We start from the raw sequence: 15,474 nt of genomic DNA, 5'->3' as shown, positions 1-15,474 counted from the left end.
CATGTACTGGAAGTCTTAACTAGAACATTCAGGCAAGAAAAAAAATAAATAAAAAAGCATCCAAATCAGAAAGGAAGAAGTAAAATTGTATCTGTTTGCAGACGATATGATTGTATATATAAAAAAGCTCTAAAGATTCAACAAAAAACTGCTACAACTAATAAATTCAGTAAAGTTGCAAGATACAAAACAAACACACATAAATCAGTTGTTTCTATACACTAACAAATTATCTGAAAAAAAATAATGCCATTTACAATAGCATCAAAAATAATAAAATACTTATTGTATTTAACCAAGGGAGGTGTGAAAGATCTGTACACTGAAAACTACAAGACGCTGATGAAAGAAATTAAAGATAGAAACAAATGGAAAGATATCTCATGTTCATGGATTGGAAGATTTAATACTGTTAAAATGTGTACACTACCAAAGCCTATCCATTTAATGCAATCCCTATCAAGATTTCACTGATATTTTTATAGAATTTTTTAAAAAAACTTAAAATTTGTGTGGAATCACAATGAGCTCAAATAGCCAAAGCAATCCTGAGAAAGAAGAACAAAGCTGGAGGCATCACACCTTTTGATTCCAAACTATACTATAAAGCTATAGTAATCCAAGCAATATGGCACTAGCATAAAAAAACACACAGATCAAATAAAATACTAGTAAACCAAATCCAAAAACACGTTAAGAAAACCATTCACTACAATTAAGTGGGATTTATTCTTGGGTTGCAAGGGTAGTTCAATATTCGTAAAGCACTGAATGTGATATACCAAATTAATAAAAGAAAGGATAAAAAATCATATGATCATTTCAGTAGATCCAGAAAAGGCATTTGACAAAGTAGAATATCTATTCTTGATAAAAACCCTCAACAAAGTTGGCTTAGAGGGAACACATCTCAACATAATGAAGGCCATCTATAAAAACCCCACAGATAATATCATTCTTAATGGGGAAAAATGGAGAGCTTTTCCTCTACAGTCTTGAACAATACAAAGATGTCCACTCTAACCACTGGAAGTCCTAAACACATAGTACTGGAAGTCCTAGCCACAGCAGTCAGACAACAAAAAGAAATAAAAGGCATCCAAATTGGCAAGGAAGAAGTACAACTTTCACTATTTGCAGATGACATGATACTCTATATAGAAAACCTGAAAGACTCTACAAAAAACTACTAGAACTGCTAAATTCAGTAAAATCACAGGATACAAAACCAATGTACAGAAATCTGTTGCATTTCTATATATCAGTAATGAGGCAGCAGAAAGAGAACTCAAGGAATCTATCCCACTTACAATTACACTAGAAATTACAAAATACCTAGGAATAAAGCTAACTAAAGAAGTGAAAGACCTATGCTCTGAGAACTGTAAAACACTAATGAAAGAAATGGAAAACAGTTCCATCCACATCGTTGCAAATGGCAAGATTTCATTCTTTTTGATTGGTGAATATTCCATTGTATATATACACCACATCTTCTTTATCCACTCATCTGTCGACATGGATGGAACTGGAGGGTATTATGCTGAACGAAATAAGTCAATCAGAGAAAGACATGTATCATATGACCTCACTGATATGAGGAATTCTAAATCTCAGGAAACAAACTGAGGGTTGCTGAAGTGGTGGGGGGTTGGAGAGAAGGGGTGGCTGGGTGATAGACATTGGGGAGGGTATGTACTATGGTGAACGCTGTGAATTGTGTAAGTCTGTTGAATCACAGACCTGTACCTCTGAAAAAAATAATACATTATATGTTAAAAAAAAGAAGAAGAAGATAGCAGGAGGGGAAGAATGAAGGAGGGGAAATCGCAGGGGGAGACGAACCATGAGAGACTATGGATTCTTTTTTTTAAAATCTTTTATTGTTATGTTAATCACCATACATTACATCATTAGTTTTTGATGTAGTGTTCCATGATTCATTGTTTGTACATAACACCCAGTGCTCCATGCAGAACGTGCCCTCTTTAATACCCATCACCAGGCTAACGCATCCCCCCACCCCCTCTCCTCTAGAACCCTCAGTTTGTTTTTCAGAGTCCATCGTCTCTCATGGTTCGTCTCCCCCTCCGACTTACTCCCCCTTCATTCTTCCCCTCCTGCTATCTTCTTCTTCTTTTTTTTCTTAACATATATTGCATTATTTGTTTCAGAAGTACAGATCCGTGATTCATCAGTCTGTACAATTCACAGTGCTCACCATAGCACATACCCTCCCCAATGTCTATCACCCAGCCACCCAATCCCTCCCACCCCCCACCACTCCAGCAACCCTCAGTTTGTTTCCTGAGATTAAGAATTCCTCATATCAGTGAGGTCATATGATACATGTCTTTCTCTGATTGACTTATTTCACTCAGCATAACACCCTCCAGTTCCATCCACGTCATTGCAAATGGCAAGATCTCATTCCTTTTGATGGCTGCATAATATTCCATTGTGTATACATACCACCTCTTCTTTATCCATTCATCTGTCGATGGACATCTTGGCTCTTTCCACAGTTTGGCTATTGTGGACATTGTGGCTATAAACATTGGGGTGCACGTACCCCTTCGGATAGCTACATTTGTATCTTTCTGGTAAACACCCAGTAGTGCAATTGCTGGATCGTAGGGTAGCTCTATTTTCAACTTTTTGAGGAACCGCCATACTTTTTTCCAGAGTGGTTGCACCAGCTTGCATTCCCACCGACAGTGTAGGAGGGTTCCCCTTTCTCCACATCCCCGCCAACATCTGTTGTTTCCTGACTTATTAATTTTAGCCATTCTGACTGGTGTGAGGTGGTATCTCATTGAGGTTTTGATTTGGATTTCCCTGATGCCGAGCGATGTTGAGCACTTTTTCATGTGTCCGTTGGCCATTTGGATGTCTTCTTTGGAAAAATGTCTGTTCATGTCTTCTGCCCATTTCTTGATTGGATTATTTGTTCTTTGGGTGTTGAGTTTGATTAGTTCTTTATAGATTTTGGATACTAGCCCTTTATCTGATATGTCATTTGCAAATATCTTCTCCCATTCTGTCGGTTGTCTTTTGGTTTTGTGGACTGTTTCTTTTGCTGTGCAAAAGCTTTTTATCTTGATGAATTCCCAATAGTTCATTTTTGCCCTGGCTTCCCTTGCCTTTGGTGATATTTCTAGGAAGAAGTTGCTGTGGCTGAGGTTGAAGAGGTTGCTGCCTGTGTTCTCCTTTAGGATTTTGATGGACTCCTGTCTCACGTTTAGGTCTTTCAACCATTTGGAGTCTATTTTTGTGTGTGGTATAAGGAAATGGTCCAGTTTCATTCTTCTGCATGTGCCTGTCCAATTTTCCCAACACCATTTGTTGAAGAGACTGTCTTTTTTCCACTGGACATTTTTTCCTGCTTTGTCAAAGATGAGTTGACCATAGAGTTGAGGGTCCATTTCTGGGCTCTCTACTCTGTTCCATTGATCTATGTGTCTGTTTTTGTGCCAGTACCATACTGTCTTGATGATGACAGCTTTGTAATAGAGCTGGAAGTCCGGAATTGTGATGCCGCCAGCTTTGCTTTTCTTTTTCAACATTCCTCTGGCTATTTGGGGTCTTTTCTGCTTCCATACAAATTTTAGGATTATTTGTTCCATTTCTTTGAAAAAGGTGGATGGTATTTTGAAGGGGATTGCAATGAATGTGTAGATTGCTCTAGGTAGCACTGACATCTTCACAATGTTTGTTCTTCCAATCCATGAGCATGGAACGTTTTTCCATTTCTTTGTGTCTTCCTCAATTTCTTTCATGAGTATTTTATAGTTTTCTGAGTACAGATCCTTTGCCTCTTTGGTTAGATTTATTCTTAGGTATCTATTCAATTGTAAATGGGATCGACTCCTTGATTTGTCTCTCTTCTGTCTTGTTGTTGGTGTATTGGAATGCCACTGATTTCTGTGCATTGATTTTATATCCTGCTACTTTACTGAATTCCTGTATGAGTTCTAGCAGTTTTGGGGTGGAGTCTTTTGGGTTTTCCACATACAGTATCATATCATCTGCAAAGAGTGAGAGTTTGACTTCCTCTTTGCCGATTTGGATGCCTTTGATTTCTTTTTGTTGTCTGATTGCTGTGGCTAGGACTTCTAATACTATGTTGAATAGCAGTGGTGATAGTGGACATCCCTGCCGTGTTCCTGACCTTAGGGGAAAAGCTCTCAGCTTTTCCCAATTGAGAATGATATTCGCTGTCGGTTTTTCATAGATGGCATTTATGATATTGCGGTATGTACCCTCTATCCCTATACTCTGAAGAGTTTTGATCAAGAAAGGATGCTGTATTTTGTCAAATGCTTTTTTGCATCTATTGAGAGGATCATATGATTCTTGTTCTTTCTTTTGTTAATGTATTGTATCACGTTGATTGATTTGCGGATGTTGAACCAGCCTTGCAGACCAGGGATAAATCCCACTTGGTCGTGGTGAATAATCCTTTTAATGTACTGTTGTATCCTATTGGCTAGTATTTTGGTGAGAATTTTTGCATCCATGTTCATCAAGGATATTGGTCTGTAATTCTCCTTTTTGATGGGGTCTTTGGTTTTGAGATCAAGGTAATGGTGGCCTCATAAAATGAGTTTGGAATTTTTCCTTCCATTTCTATCTTTTTGGAACAGTTTCAGGAAATAGGTATTAATTCTTCTTCAAATGTCTGATAGAATTCCCCTGGGAAGCCATCTGGCCCTGGGCTTTTGTTTGTTGGGAGATTTTTGCTGACTGCTTCCATTTCCTTAGTGGTTATAGGTCTGTTCAGGTTTTCTATTTCTTTCTGGTTCAATTTTGGTAGTTGATACATCTCTAGGAATGCACCCATTTCTTCCAGGTTATCTAATTTGCTGGCATAGAGTTGCTCATAATATGTTCTTATAATTGTTTGTATTTCTTTGGTGTTGGTTGTGATCTCTCCTCTTTCATTCATGATTTTGTTGATTTGGGTCATTTCTCTTTTCTTTTTGATAAGTCTGGCCAGGGGTTTATCAATCTTGTTAATTCTTTCAAAGAACCAGCTCCTAGTTTCGTCGATCTGTTCTACTGTTCTTTTGGTTTCTATTCATTGATTTCTGCTCTGATCTTTATTATTTCCTTCTCCTGCTGGGTTTAGGCTTTATTTGCTGTTCTTTCTCCAGCTCCTTTAGGTGTAGGGTTAGTTTGTGTATTTGAGACCTTTCTTGTTTCTTGAGAAAGGCTTGTATTGCTATATACTTTCCTCAGGACTGCCTTTCCTGTATCCCAAAGATTTTGAACCGTTGTGTTTTCATTTTCATTGGTTTCCATGAATTTTTTTAATTCTTCTTTAATTTCTTGGTTGACCCATTCATTCGTTAGTAGGATGCTCTTTAGCCTCCGTGTATTTGAGTTCTTCCTGACTTTCCTCTTGTGATTGAGTTCTAGTTCCAAGCAGTGTGGTCTGAAAATATGCAGGGAATAATCCCAATCTTTTGGTAGCGGTTGAATCCTGATTTGTGACCTAGGATGTAATCTATTCTGGAGAATGTTCCATGGGCACTAGAGAAGAATGTGTATTCCGTTGCTTTGGGATGGAATGTTCTGAATATGTCTGTGAAATCCATTTGGTCCAGTGTGTCATTTAAAGTCCTTATTTCCTTGTTGATCTTTTGCTTAGACGATCTGTCCATTTCAGTTAGGGGGGTGTTAAAGTCCCCCACTATTATTGTATTGTTGTCAATGTGTTTCTTTGCTTTTGTTATTAATTGCCTTATATAATTGGCTGCTCCCACATTAGGGGCATAGATATTTACAATTGTTAGATCTTCTTGTTGTATAGACCCTTTAAGTAGGATATAGTGTCCTTCTTCTTCTCTTATTACAGTCTTTGTTTTAAAATCTAATTTGTCTGATATAAGGATTGCCACCCCAGCTTTCTTTTGGTGTCCATTAGCATGGTAAATGGTTTTCCACCCCCTCACTTTCAATCTGGGCGTGTCTTTGGATCTAAAATGAGTCTCTTGCAGACAGCATATGGATGGGTCTTGTTTTTTAATCCAGTCTGATAGCCTGTGTCTTTTGATTGGCGCATTGAGCCCATTTACATTCAGGATAACTATTGAAAGGTATGAATTTAGTGCCATTGTATTGCCTGTAAGGTGACTGTTACTGTATATTGTCTTTGTTCCTTTCTGATCTATGCTGCTTTTAGGCTCTCTTTTTGCTTAGAGGACCTCTTTCAATATTTCTTGTAGGGCTGGTTTCATGTTTGCAAATTCCTTTAGTTTTTGTTTGTCCTGGAAGCTTTTTATCTCTCCTTCAATTTTCAATGACAGCCTAGCTGGATATAGTATTCTTGGCTGCATATTTTTCTCGTTTAGTGGTCTGAAGATATTATGCCAGTCCTTTCAGGCCTGCCAGGTCTCTGTGGATAGGTCTGTTGCCAATCTAATATTTCTACCATTGTAGGTTACATATCTCTTCTCCCGAGCTGCTTTCAGGATTTTCTCTTTGTCTCTGAGACTCGTAAGTTTTACTATTAGATGTCGGGGTGTTGACCTATTTTTATTGATTTTGAGAGGGGTTCTCTGTGCTTCCTGGATTTTGATGCCTGTTTCCTTCCCCACATTAGGGAAGTTCTCTGCTATTATTTGCTCCAATATACCTTCTGCCTCTCTCTCTCTTTCTTCTTCTTCTGGGATCCCAATTATTCTAATGTTATTTCGTCTTATCATATCGCTTATCTCTCGAATTCTGCCCTCGTGATCCTGTAGTTGTTTCTCTCTCTTTTTCTCAGCCTCTTTATTTTCCATCATTTGGTCTTCTATATCGCTGATTCTCTCTTCTTCCTCATTTATCCTAGCAGTTAGTGCCCCCATTTTTGATTGCACCTCCTTAATAACCTTTTTGATTTCGACTTGGTTAGAGTTTAGTTCTTTTATTTCTCCAGAAAGGGTTTCTCTAATTACCTCCACACTTTTATCAAGCCCAGCTAGTATCTTTAAAGTCATGATTCTGAACTGTAGGTCCGACATCGTACTAATGTCAGTATTGAGTAGGTCCCGGCAGATGGTACTACCTCTTGTTCTTTTTGCTGAGATGATTTTTTTCATCTTGTCATTTTGTCCAGAGGAGAAGAGATAAATGAGAGAACAGAATGCTAACAGGTTAACAACGTCTCCAGCAAATATACTCTATACAAATCAGAAAAGACCTGAAACCAGGGGACAAGAAAGGGAAAGGAAGAAGAGAAAAAAAAAAAAGGAAAAAGAAAAAGATAAAAACAAACAAAAACAGAACAAAACAAAACAAAAAAACAGAATATGATCAAATATGATCAGGCTAGTGCATAGATCAGTGCCACACACTAGCTTTTGGACATATTTTGGTCTGTTAGAAGAAAGTGCCTGCTAAAATTTTAAAGGAAGAAAGACTTATATATGTATAAAATAAAAGTTGATACAATGAAGGGATGGCAGATGACTGTAAAGATGAAAATTATAAAAGATTTTATAAAAGGAATTGATAAGATAAGAAGTTGTTTTTAAAAAGAAAGAAGATTTAAAAAGAAAAAGAAAAAAGAAAAAAAAAGGGAGAGAATGTGATCAGGCAGGAGAATAGAACAAAGCCATACACTAGTGATTTAGGGTATATTTTTATCTGTTAGAAGAAATTGTATATCAAAATTTTAAAGAGAGAACAACATATATATACATATATGCCAAAGATAAGAGTTACTACTATGAAGGGATAAAAATATGACTCTAAAAATGAAAAATAAAAAATGTTTTTTTAAAAAAGGGATTGATAGGATGTTGTTTGAAAAAGGGAAAAAGAAATATTCAAAAAAAACAATTAAAAAAATTAACTTTGAAAAATTAATGAATTATGGTAAAAAAGCCATGAATTCTATGTGCAGTATTCCTCTAGCGCTGGAGTTCTCCCATTCTCCTTGATCGGTAAACTTGGTCTTGGCTTGCTGACTGTTCGTGCTGATCTTCTGGGGGAGGGGCCTGTTGCCGTGGTTCCCAAATGTCTTTGCCGGAGGCAGAATTGCCCCGCCCTTGTTGGTCCAGGCTAAGCAAGCTCCTTGGGTTTGCTCTCAGGAGCTTTTGTTCTCTGCAAGCTCTCAGTACAGCTTTGGAGGACCAGGGTGAAAATGGTGGCCTCCCAATCTCAGCCCGGAGGAGCTGAGAACTCAGGGCCCCGCTCCTCAGTGCGCCCCCAGAGAAAAGCAGTCACTCCCATCTCCCCGGTCTCCGGCTGCACTCCGTGCTCACCCGGCCTGTGATCGAGGGTTTCTATCTCTGGCACCCGACCCGTGTGGAGTCTCCAAACCCAGCAGATCCCTGTGGTGCGCTTCTGCGCCACTCCTCCTGGGGGAGAAAGGGGAGTCTCCCCGGCTCTGCCACTTGTTGGGTCCCTGCTGGAGGAGCAGTGGCCCAACTGGGCCGCGGATCACAGTTTACGTAGCAACCCTGAGCTGAGAGCCCGCACCTCGGCTCCGTCTCTGCAGCCGGCTTCCCCGCTCCGATACCTGGGAGCTCTGCCGCACTCAGGCATCCCCGGTCTTTCTGTGACCCTGAGGGTCCTGAGACCACACTGTCCCACGAGGGTTCCACCCCCTGCTTAGCCACAGGAGCGACGTCCCTCAGCGGAGCCGACTTCTAAAAGTTCCGATTTTGTGCTCCGCGGCTCTATCACTTGCCAGAAGCGGCCGATGGAGGCCCCCTCCTGCGCCATCTATCCTCCCGAATATCGCCTCGGATTCACTTCACTGCACGTCCTACCTTCCAGTAAGTGGTCACTTTTCTGTTCAGAGTGTTGTTACTCTTCTTATCTTCGATCTCCTGTTGAGTTCGTAGGTGTTCAGAATGGTTTGATCCGTATTCAGCTGAATTCCTGAGACCAGACGAAATCCAGGTCTCCTACTCCTCTGCCATCTTACTCTGTCCCCCGTAAATTATTCTTTGATTGTGGTCTAGGGATGGGCTTTCTACCTCTCACTCAAAATCTAGGGGCAATAAAGTGATCAATTTGATTACATTAAAACACAAGGCAAAATCAATCATAAACAAAATCAAAGGACAATTGACAAACTAGTAGATCATATCCATAAATGAAAGGCTAATATTTTTACTATATAAAGAACTCTTAAAAGTTGAAGGACAGAGTACCAAAAACACCCTATTGGGTTGTAAATTGGATAGAGGTGTTGTAAAATGAGAGTTGGTTGGAATATAAATCTAGGAAATGGGGCGCCTGGGTGGCTCAGTTGGTTAAGCGACTGCCTTCGGCTCAGGTCATGATCCTGGAGTCCCGGGATCGAGTCCCACATCGGGCTCTCTGCTCAGCAGGGAGTCTGCTTCTCCCTCTGACCCTCTTCCCTCTCGTGCTCTCTATCTCTCATTCTCTCTCAAATAAATAAATAAAATCTTAAAAAGAAAAAAAAAATCTAGGAAATGAACTGAGGTTGCCTTGGAAAACAATGCAAAGAGAAGAGACATAGGTTGACTGAGCTCTGGAGTATTCAAGTACAAACATGTCGGAAGAGGGAAAGGAACTAGGAAAAAGAATCAGAAAAGAACAACCAGTTGATGAACAAATTAAGCACATCTTGTGTTCTTTTTCCGTCTTAATATAAAAAAAAGTGGCTCAGAAGTGAGTACTATTAAATTACAAGAAGCTGCTAATATGACAAAAAGAATCTATTGAAAATTTACTTTTCAAGCCAGGCAGTTCATTGTTCTTTTGTATCATTTAAATAAGGAGCCATTATTGTTTTTGGATTGAATTAATGATTTGAAAATTAAAGTAAGGGGAGTGGGAGGGATGGGGTGGCTGGGTGATAGACATTGGGGGAGGGTATGTGCTATGGTGAGCGCTGTGAATTGTGCAAGACTGTTGAATCACAGACCTGTACCTCTGAAACAAACAATACATTATATGTTAAAAAAAAAAAAGAAGATAGCTGGAGGGGAAGAATGAAGGGGAGGGAATCGGAGGGGGAAACGAACCATGAGAGACTATGGACTCTGAAAAACAAACTGAGGGTTCTAGAGGGGAGGGGGGTGGGGGATGAGTTAGTCTAGTGATGAGTATTAAAGAGGGCACCTATTGAATGGAGCACTGGGTGTTATATGCAAACAAGGACTCATGGAACACTACACCAAAAACTAACGATGTAATATATGGTTATTAACATAACATAATAATAAAAAATGATTTTAATAAGACTTTAAGAAGAAATCAATGTAGAACTGGTTTTAATTACCTGGCCTTTTATAGTTTATATAATCTTATAAAATCAAAATAAAGCACTGCTCAACTGTGAAATAAATAAATAAATAGTAAGTTAATTTGTGTATATCTAAATTAAAGCTTCTACAATGAGATGTATCAACTCTTCACCCTTTGTTTTACATGCATTATTCTCTGTAAATAATTAAGTACCTTCTGGAAGCATTTAGGAAATTATCCTCTTTCTGCTGTACAGAAACCTGAAAATGCAGCTTTTCAAAGTACAAAGTTTTTTTAGGAGATAACAAATCCTAAAAACATAGCTTACTAAATAAAATATTTTGAGAAATAGACATTTTCTAAAACCACTTAAAGCATATATGAAGTGAAGAATATAAACCTCTGGAACACTGTTTCATCTATGCTGCCTAATACTTGGTGGCCCATGTTAAAATACAGTGACAATAAATAGAGCCTGCTGTGTTTGACACACTATTTAGAGTAGCTCCAGAGAGTAGAGGAACGTTTACTGTTTTTAATCATTAGCTTGAAATGATTGATCAACAGTGTTACTGGAGTGCTAGTCATTTAAATATAAAAGTACTTTGAAGTTTCTAATTTTAGAAAGAAATAATTGAGTAAACAGCCAAGTTAATCATCATGGATGCCTTAGTGTCAAGACGGGCAATTCGTAATTTTGAAAAACAGTGGTATGAAGTAAAAAGAAATCTCATCAAGTTAATGTGATTTGTTTCCTGAAATGTTATTTAAGTGGAAACTAAACTTGAGTCATTTTGACACAGATTGAGTATAGCAAATGAAGGAGAGTGAAAGCTGACTTAACTTCTACCTTTGAAGACACTTGCTGTTTGTACTAGTCCTCTCAGAAAGCAATTCATCACTTCAAAAATGTGTCTTCATCTATATCATTCATTAATTTTTATAATAACCAAGTATGTATTCTGAAAGGCTGATTTATTTTTATACCCAGTGTAAAGTATATATTCTCTGATTGTTAATAGAGAAAGATTGGGAGAATCAAAAATGAAAGTTTTCAGTTATTCTCAAAAGACTAAGAAAATTGTGGGCAAAACCAGTGGTTTCCTTACCCTGAGACAACTTCTGTAATTTTCAAGACCGAAGATTTGGAGAGTTTTCTTTCAACTGTGTAGAGACTTTTTTTTTTTAATTCTTCAAAATAGATAGGATTCTCAATACTTCAGAAGTCCTATCTCTACTTTCTGTATGGTTTCCCTTCTTTTGGGGGCCTGTCTTGCTCTCATATTCTACTTATTTAAAGTCTAGGAAGAAAGAAAACCATTGAATGCACTGATGTTAAGGGTCTTGTTATATGAATATTCCTGAGGGCAAATGCTTTTAAAGGAGAAGTTTGATTAATGAATTCTTACCCTAAATGAATGTAATGCTTCAAAATCAGATTAGAGAAACACCAGAATACATAGCAGTAAACCCCAAACCAGATAATTGTGAAGGGATGTTCATATAGTGAAACTGGTCATTTCACTTACTTTCTAACTTATTTTATGGAATACTAGGTTAGAGAACCTGGAGTGTATTTTAGAAGGCAGAGTTTGGAATAACATAGAGCAGGAGTTCCCAAAATGTTTTAAAACATGAATAGTATTAAAATGTTTTGTAGATCTCACACAAAACTAGCTTCATTACCAGACAATTCAGTTATAGTAAAGAATCCCTAAAAACTTGACCATTGTTGGACAGGTTTGTATTGAATTAACCTGAATTATACTTGGAAAATAGTAAATGAATTCCATGTGAACTATATTAATTTTTTTAAAGATTTTATTTATTTATTTACTTATTTGAGAGAGAGAGAGAGAGAGAGCATGAGAGGGGGAGGGTCAGAGGGAGAAGCCGACTCCCCGCTGAGCAGAGAGCCTGATGTGGGACTCAATACCGGGACTCCAGGATCATGACCTGAGCTGAAGGCAGTCGCTTAACCAACTGAGCCACCCAGGCACCCTATGTTAATTTTTTCTAATGACAATGTCTGATGCAAATAAGAATTTGAGGGCTCTTTTTAACAACTTTGCAATGGCCAAGCCCCCCTAACACTCCCACCTGAAATATACACCTGCTCATCCACAAGTTTATGATTCAGCATCAAGAACACTGTCTCAGAAGCAACACACATGAATACAAGGTAGTATAAACAGATGGTCAATAAGTTACTGATGGAAAACAGGTTGTTGGCATTTTAAAATATTGAGAGGCAGAACTAATACAGGTAGTCCTTATAAGGATATTGTTTTCCTAAAGTACATTTTAAAATACTTTAGAAATTGAAAATCATCTTTTCATAGAAACAACAGTGGTTAGGTTGTCACAGGGACAATTTCACTTATATACCTCAAGGACAATTTATTTCTAAAATACCACTTGGGAGGTTGGAAACACATTTCACCCCCTGCAGAAGAATGACTAATCTATTTTGGTAGATGTGTAAAGAGTAGGTTATAGAGGATTTCTATCTATCTAACTATCATCTATCTATCTATCTATCTATCATCTATCTATCTATCATCATCTATCTATCATCTATCTATCACCTATCTATCTATCACCTTTCATCTTTCATCTATATATATTTGTGTGTGTGTACATATGTGTGTGTGTGTGTCTGTGTGTGTGTGTCTGTGTGTGTGTGTATTTATTTCTCTGCCTGATTACTTGTTTCCTTAACATTTGTATAACAAGAGCAAACTTTTATGCACTCTTTGGAGTTTTATACTGTGTGTGTCCATGAGGTGGGTGTCAGAGGTAATGTGTTTACATCATAAACTACCTGTGTTTCAAAGTATCCTTAATTGTTCTTTGTTCCTGAAGCCAGTAGAGTTTAAATAATTTGACCAAATGTGTACTGAAGAATGTCTGCACTGAATGAAAACATGGACCACGAAAGATGAAAGCCTCTGTCAATATAGATTTAAATCCTCTAGTTTTCCAAAAGTGCAATGTGTGTTCATAGTGAAATCTTTCTGCTGGTGCATTTTAATTCTGCTAAGAAGGCATAGTCTATAGAAGTTAAGACAGAGGTCATTGTCCATAGAATTTTACACTTGGCCTTTGTCCTGAGTTTTCCAGCAAGAGCTCTCATTAATATCAATTTTCCTGACAGCTTTCATGATGTGGACACATTAATACTAGGAACTGGATTGTGATCACTGACATAAACTACTAACTGCTGTCAGAGAGCAGTGACTTCAAATCATTTACCGAAGATTTAATGTAGTGGAGAAAATTAACCTCATCAAGAACTTAGCTTGTGTATGAAGTAAGGAATATATTTATTACTTCCTAGTAAAAATGATTTGCGAGAGGACATGCTTTCATGGTTTTAATTGAATATGAATCATCAAAACATGGGATTTCCCTTATCATTTCTACTGATGTGCGTGACCCCAGGTAAATCATTTAAAAAAATTCTTCGTTTAATAACCCAACAGCAACAAGGTAAAGTCTCCAAAACAAGGGAAACAAAAGTGAAAATGAACTTTTGGGACTTCATCAAGATAAAAAGCTTCTGCACAGCAAAGGAAACATTCAACAAAACTAAGAGACAACCCATGGAATGAGAGAAGATATTTACAAATGACACTACAGATAAAGGGCTGATATCCAGGATCTATAAAGAACTTCTCAAACTCAACACCCAGAAAACAAATAATCAAGTCAAAAAATGGACAGAAGACATGAACAGACACTTCTCCAAAGAAGACATACACATGAATAACAGATATATGAAAAAATGTTCATCATCATTAGCCATCAGGGAAATTCAAATCAAAATCACAATGAGATACCACCTTACACCAGTTAGAATGGCAAAAATTGACAAGGCAAGAAACAACAAATTTTGGAGAGATTGTGGAGAACCTCCCACTGTTGGTGGGAATGCAAGTTGGTACAGCCATTTTGGAAAACAGTGTGGAGGTTCCTCAAAAAGTTAAAAATAGAACTACCCTATGACCCAGCAATTGCACTACTGGGCATTTACCCCAAAGATACAGATGTAGTGAAAAGAAGGGCTACATGCACCCCAATGTTCATAGCAGCAACGTCCACAATAGCCAAACTGTGAAAAGAGCTGAGATGCCCTTCAACAGATAAATGGATAAAGAAGATGTGGTCCAGGGGCCCCTGGGTGGCTCAGTCATTAATCATCTGCCTTCAGCTCAGGTCACAAACCCAGGGTCCTGGGATTGAGCTCCACATCAGGCTCCCTGTTCTGCAGGAAGTATGCTTCTCCTTCTCCCACTCCCCCCCTGCTAGTGTGTTCCCTCTCTCACTGTCCTTGTCTGTGTCAAACAAATAAAATCTTAAAAAAAAAAAAGATGTGGTCCATATATACAATGGAATATTACTCAGCCATCAGAAAGGATGAATACCCAACTTTTGCATCAACATGGATGGAACTGGAAGAGATTATGCTAAATGAAATAAGTCAAGCAGAGAAAGTCAATTACCATGTGGTTTCACTAATTTGTGGAACATAAAGAATAGCATGGAGGACATTAGGAAAAGGAAGGGAAAAATGAAGGGGGAAAAATCAGAGGGGGAGACAACCATGAGAGACTATGGATTCGAGGGAACAAACGGAGGGTTTTAAAGGGGGAGGGGAGTGGGGGGATGGGTTAGCCCGGTGATGGGTATTAAAGAGGGCACATTCTGCGTGGAGCACTGGGTGTTATACAGAAACAATGAATCATGGAACACTACATCAAAAAAAAAATAAAATAAAATTATGTGTGTTTTGACAGTAAGACATCTCACCTTGAGCATAAGATTTAATGATGCATTTTCTTTCAAAACTTATTTATATTCTCAAAACAGAAATAAGCATTTCTAAGTATTCTATGAACATAAAAATGTAGCAACACATGAAATAGCTTTCAATTTCCATCTTATAAGTGCTCTTCATTGTTCATTAATTTTTAATAATATATGCTTGTGATAACAACTCTGGGGTTCAACCTATTGACTCCTAGATCTACTCCTACTAGATGGGCTCATCCTTCTCTGACCATAATAAGAGGTAGGGAGCTACATCTAAGGTGCAAACTACTATAATAACTAGAATTTCATCTATACTCATACACCCCCAGTTCTATGTTTTCCCATTTGATATAATGGACACTAGAGGAGTTAAAGCAACGTGGATTTGGAAGAACTGATTTATTTGCACTAAGAACTACTAAGCCAGTAGAATAAAAAAACAGT

This window comes from Callorhinus ursinus, unplaced genomic scaffold (assembly GCF_003265705.2).
Source record: "Callorhinus ursinus isolate GAN/ISIS: 27379988/994484 unplaced genomic scaffold, GSC_fseal_2.0 scaffold8, whole genome shotgun sequence".
Taxonomy (NCBI): domain Eukaryota; kingdom Metazoa; phylum Chordata; class Mammalia; order Carnivora; family Otariidae; genus Callorhinus; species Callorhinus ursinus.
This window is presented reverse-complemented; position numbering follows the sequence as displayed.